We start from the raw sequence: 6000 nt of genomic DNA, 5'->3' as shown, positions 1-6000 counted from the left end.
ATTTTAAAAATATTGAAAATTGACGAACTTGTCTCTTACGCGTATAAACAATTGCTTGTAAAATTTAAACTATTGAGGCACAAACGAAGCGAAAAGTAGTACAAAAGATTCTAAAGAATAGGGAAAAAACAGATTTCAAAAATCTCAATGTCGGGTGCTGACCATTTTTTTAATTTTTTTTAAATTATTAATTGATGAAGGTACAAACGAAACTATTGATGGTACAATCAAGTACAAACGAAATACTATCATTTTCCATAAAAAAAAATTAATTTTTGATAAGTCTGGTGCCAGGTTCACATAGCTCTGCACATTTACCTATTAAAAATTAATACTACATAACATGTTTCTCTTGATGTCATACAACGAATTGTTGATAATACTACCTTCTATATTTAAACATAACGAAAGAAATTCAGGTGAACAAATTCTCTGCTCCGTACTGCACAAGTACATATACAGAGACATACTGTGCAAACAATTGTAAAGAAAATTGACCGAATGTCATAGTTTCCGAGATTTTAAGGTTGCATGTCTATTCATTCGCAAGAGATGGGCGTTTCTAATCTCCAATTGATTTCGACTAGCTTTTACATGGTGAGTTTATTGCGAAAATAAGTCGATACTTGTCCAACCATTTGTGCTAACGTGTCTCGGTGTCCAAGGTATGGGCGTTTTGAAATATGAGTATTACATAGCGAAGCATTCACGTGTAACTGGAGAGCTCCATACTAGAGCGCGTCGTGACATCACGAGACGGTTATTACAGTTTCATTCCGAAAAATCGTAATTGAGAATATGAATGATAGTTGCCCTAATAGTGCACGACTACATCAGAAACACAATTGACATCCTATAAGGCATGAATATCTACTCAAAAATACAATATATGTATAATACAAAATCACTCTCAACCTAAAGTATTAGTATTTTTCACTAATAACCTTGTAGTCGATACGACGTAAAGCTGATGAAACAAGAAAATAATAATTTATTCAAACTGCGAGTGTGGATGCCCCGAACAGGATGTTAATTAGTATATAGATATTATATTTTATTATAATGTATTGTATTATATTATATTGTATTAGAACAAAATCAAAGTAAATAAAAAATCTACTTAGGAAAAAGCGAGAACTTGGTGCCAAAGTACCACCACGATTATAATTCTACCATTTAAGAAGCGTGGTTTGCATCACCTAGTCATATTACTTGTAAATAGCTATTTCGCATTTCAACCTCGTCATCTTGCAATTACTCGTAACATATTCAATTCTATGCAATTATCTCGTGCACGAATATTCATTTTCATACATGCCATTTCCAAATCTCATGCATTTGTACCGAACAACGAAGGTCAGGATGTGTCTCGTAAAACTTAACGATAACTTTACTAAACTATGATTGCACTGTAGACTCTACAGGCTGTAGACTAGGTCATCTAGTGATTAGTGAATTTGGATATCAAGCAGCGTTGATTACGTAGAATGAATCACCATCGCAAATTCTTATTTGCATACTTATCTGTTTATTATGATGCAGTGCCGTAACGAGGATATGAAGTGCCTGTGGCAAGTATCTAACTTGGGCCTCCTCGTATAATGACAAAAGAAATTAAAAATTTTAATGTAACTGTTAATGCTAGAGTGAAGGGAAGGAGAGAAGGAAACTTAAGACGAAAATAAAACGATTCGTTTGCACTTACCACAAACTCGCTTTATTACCGAAACCGACTTGTCGCGTCGAACGTCGTACGATGGTCGTACGAAAAATATGACGACGCTGCGCGAGACGCTCGAAAAAGCATGCCCGTGCATCGCAAAGAGGGGAAAGAATTCCAATGGTTGTCGAGCACGAAACCTCGACATACCTCAACAGTAACATGTTAAATTTTAGTAAATGCAATATATTAAATACTATTAACCTCATCAAAATGAGCTGCCTGTATACAGGGTGTCCCAAAAATGTTGGAGGTCCTTGAAAGAGGTGGTGCGGGGGGTAATTTGAAACAATTTTTTCCTTAGTGAAAATGTTCTCCGATGGTTCGTTGAGGAGATATTAACGGAAAACACTGACCAATCAGAGCGCGAGTATGCTGGTGGAGCGGCCGCGGTAGCGTATGAGCGCAGCCGCTTAGTGCGTAGCTTATGCTCCACCGGCATACTCGCGCTCTGATTGGTCGGGGTTTTCCGTTAATATCTCCTTAACGAAGCCCCATCCGACATTTTTGCAAAGGAAAAAGTTGTTTCGAATCACCTCCCCAACCACTCCTTTCAAGGATCTCCAACATTTTTGGGACACCCAGGCATGCTATTTATTTATGTAACAAACTAATATAATAAATACATGCTCATCATAACCAAAAGGTATGTGCATTTATGCAAAATGAAATAACTATGAAATACATAACTTAATACCTTATAATAACTACAAATAAATAACTTATGAAATAAAATAAATATTTATTATAATAATTGTAGAATATATTCAACATATGTTATGTATATTTGATCAATGTTTTCTATATAACTGTTCATCATAAATGTAGGATCCCAGAATTATTTCCAAAAGAAAAAGCGGAAACTATATTTCATAGTGCGAATGGATGGAAAATAGATGTGAATGTTATACCAACTTTGCTTTTGGATAAATTAATTTTTGTTAAAAAATATAACCGTTTTCAAAAAATATTAAAATGTACTAAAAAGTATGAAATGATTTCTAGTTAATTTATATGAATACTCACCAGCTCTAGATATAATTGCTTAAAAGTATGACAAAATGCATTGAAAAGTATTAAATAATTTCTATTTAAACTGCATTATTACTCAACAGCTCTTGATGAATTTGTTTAAATTATTAAATACGCAATATTAAATGTAATGCAACCTTATCGGAGGCGGCGCAAAATTTAAAATTGCCTACATTCAAAATGACTAAACTTAGTTTAGTTTTCTGTCGGTGGAACAAAAATTATGGCCTTTAATTATTGCTACTCTTACACTCGCTTTGAATATCATATACATTAACACTATTTACTATACATTAATTTATTGTACATTATACTATACATTAATACTATCACAAACCTACTCAGACAGTATTTGCATGGAGAGAGTATACATATGCAGTAGTTAATACTGCCGTCCCTCTTCCCCCAAAAATACCTTAAACTTACTGAGACAGTATTTCCGTGTAGATAGTATAAACATTAACTTATGTAACATTACCCACACCCTCTACCCGCCGCCAAAACAAATATATGAAACCCTCTCAGACAGTATTTCCACGTAGACAATATACATGTATACATTAACATCATTCAATATTCCCACCCCCACCAAAAACCAACTCAAGCAGGAATTAAACATTTTTAATTTTGCGCTAAACCTCCGAAAAGGTTATTTAATATAATTTAATGTAAAGGAAATAGAAATTTAATATATTATTTAATATAATTTAATATAAAGGAAATAGGAATTATGTCATACTTTTTAGTGGAGTTTTAATATTTTTCAAAGTCGACTATATTTTTTTTCTAAAAATTATTTTATTAGGTAATGTACTTTTCCTAACGTCGAGATATTGCTTACGGTAATTTTAAACAATATGGAGAATCAGTTGCTTCTTTTCTTCGTCGCGTGCTAATATTTGATTATAGTTGGACATTAATTGGATCCCTTTTTTTTGCAGTATCATTTACTACTCGTACATTAATTATACTTAAGCCTGCTTATATTTAAGCCTGCTTTAAAAGATTGATTATTCTCCGAAGTTCCCGGATCGTTTTTTAAAGAGTCTGTAGGTATCTTAAATCTATCAAAGAATGTCATGCTTTCATTAAAAATGAAATGCGCAATGCCTTTATCTACGTTTTGGTCTTCATTCATCGGCAAAATTATACATTTTTCATTGTAGTTATCACTATAGGTATTTAAAATTAACTCATTTACCATTCGTGTTTTAATATTACTTGGAGTATCATTATCAAAAAGTAAAAACACGACGGTTTCTGGAAAAGCATATTTTATGTAAAAAATTGAATTGCAAACGTGTTATTTAATTTGTGAAAAATATATTCTAATATCATTCTTATAAATATTTTTACATATGTATAAAACATGTTTTCTTAATGGCATCATACTATTTTTATAAATATTTTTACATATAAAACACGTTTTCTTAATAGCATCATGCTTCTAACAAGGAAACATCGGTAAGTGTTACACCCCCATTTTGATGAAACTTGGTACACTTGTTTGTGGGACCTTCCAACGAAGTACACCATCTTCATTTCGTGCCATTTTTGCGTTTTAAGGGAGAAACTACCCCTTTTGTCCGAGCCGCGCCTTTTACTTTTGCACTTATAATTCGGAAATGATAAGAGATATAAAAAACATGTTCAAGTAAACATCGCATTGTTTCTTAGGGCCTATAAATCAGTATCAACAAATTCTCAAAACAAAACGTTTTTTTCAAAAATTATCCCCCTCCTTCCAAAATTTTTGAAAACTTTGATTTATTTCTAGATCAGTAAAAGCATCTTTTTATTCTAAATCTAACGGTATGTATGAGTTTCTGATTATCATACTTGCAAGTGATGTAATATTGTAAAATTGTCGCTCTAGTAGTCGATATTGCAACGGAAAAAGTAACGTCTGTGATGAAATTCGTTAGTTGCAATACTTTGGTGGATATTTTCATACAGTATATGAATATACTATACATATCTACATACACACACACGTGGTTTGATAATTGAAAGATCTCCTATGCTAATCTAAATCTAAAGATCTTATTACAAGTTCGCAACCATTAGCTCGCTATTACTCGCAACGAAGGATCGTTCGAACAACCTTTCGTCACGAGTAATACCGATTGCCAGGCCTTACCACGTGGAGGTTGCTGCGAGTAAAGGCCCGAGGGAGATAGACAGAATCACAGTTCCCTCGATCTCCCTGTACAATCTTAAAACTAAATACGAAAAGAAGGAAACAGAAGGCAACAAAAGTTAAGCTAAAGTGAAAACGTGACTTGACGCAACCGTACAGACAGACAATTTGGTTCAGTCCCGTTTCCTCATTGCAACTCTGAACTAGGAAATATTGCCATATGGTTGAAAACTTAAATAATGGAAATTTAACGTATATTAATTGGAAAAAAGTTGGAGCTAGTTTATTTTATCTGAATATTATAAAAGGAAATAACAACAATTCGGTTGTAAAAAGATAATTGAATATTATAATCCTAACTTATCGTTTACCTTAACTATGTAATTTTTGAAAACATTTCAAACAGAGTGCTGGCTGGCCCTTACAACTATTGCAATATGTCGTCACCTTCTTTGCCTTTCTCGTGGCATAATCTCTACCCTTCGTTTCGCATAACCATTTGTAACATTGCTTACATCTTTTTCTTGACTTTCTTGCAGATTCTTTATATGATTCGAGAAAATGTGAAACTTTCTTTGAAACTACTGGTTTTTCAATATTCATTTGTTTAATGTCGTGAACATTGGTTAACAGCTGATCAATAATTTGTTCCCTAAATTTTAAAATAGTAATGTACTTGGTACCCCATCTTTGATTTATATACCACGCATTTATTAGGCATGTCCCGCATATTAATTGTATTATAATTTTTTGGTACCACTTAATTGTTTTCCGCAAACAACTATAGTAAGATGACAGTTGATTGGTCAATTCAACAACCTTTTTCTCGTTATTATACAGAACACTTGTCTCTACAATATTTCTAATTTTACGCAATCGGTCTTCTGTTTCAGCTGTTGTGTTGTCCGAAAAATGTAAATATTTCAACATAGATAAAAAACGATCACGTTTTATATTATTTTTTATGCACATGTTTGTATACATGGGCTTGTTAGACCAGTATAGCCTAATTTCTGGTAATTGCACAACACCCATGATTAGCAATATACCAAAAAATGTATTGATTTCATCTCTTGTAACGGGTTGCCAGGCCTGTTGGTGTCTTCTT

General features: G+C 32.9%; 1 protein-coding gene across 1 annotated transcript in view; it reads left to right on the top strand.

The window, feature by feature from the left end:
* Positions 1-6000, top strand: part of LOC128873229 (serine/threonine-protein phosphatase 6 regulatory ankyrin repeat subunit A-like) — a 51881-nt gene that overhangs the window by 17715 nt on the left and 28166 nt on the right. The window lies entirely within an intron of this gene.

This window comes from Hylaeus volcanicus, chromosome 3 (assembly GCF_026283585.1).
Source record: "Hylaeus volcanicus isolate JK05 chromosome 3, UHH_iyHylVolc1.0_haploid, whole genome shotgun sequence".
NCBI lineage: Eukaryota > Metazoa > Arthropoda > Insecta > Hymenoptera > Colletidae > Hylaeus > Hylaeus volcanicus.
The sequence above is the reverse complement of the archived record's forward strand: the minus strand, read 5'-3'. Positions and strand labels throughout refer to the sequence as shown.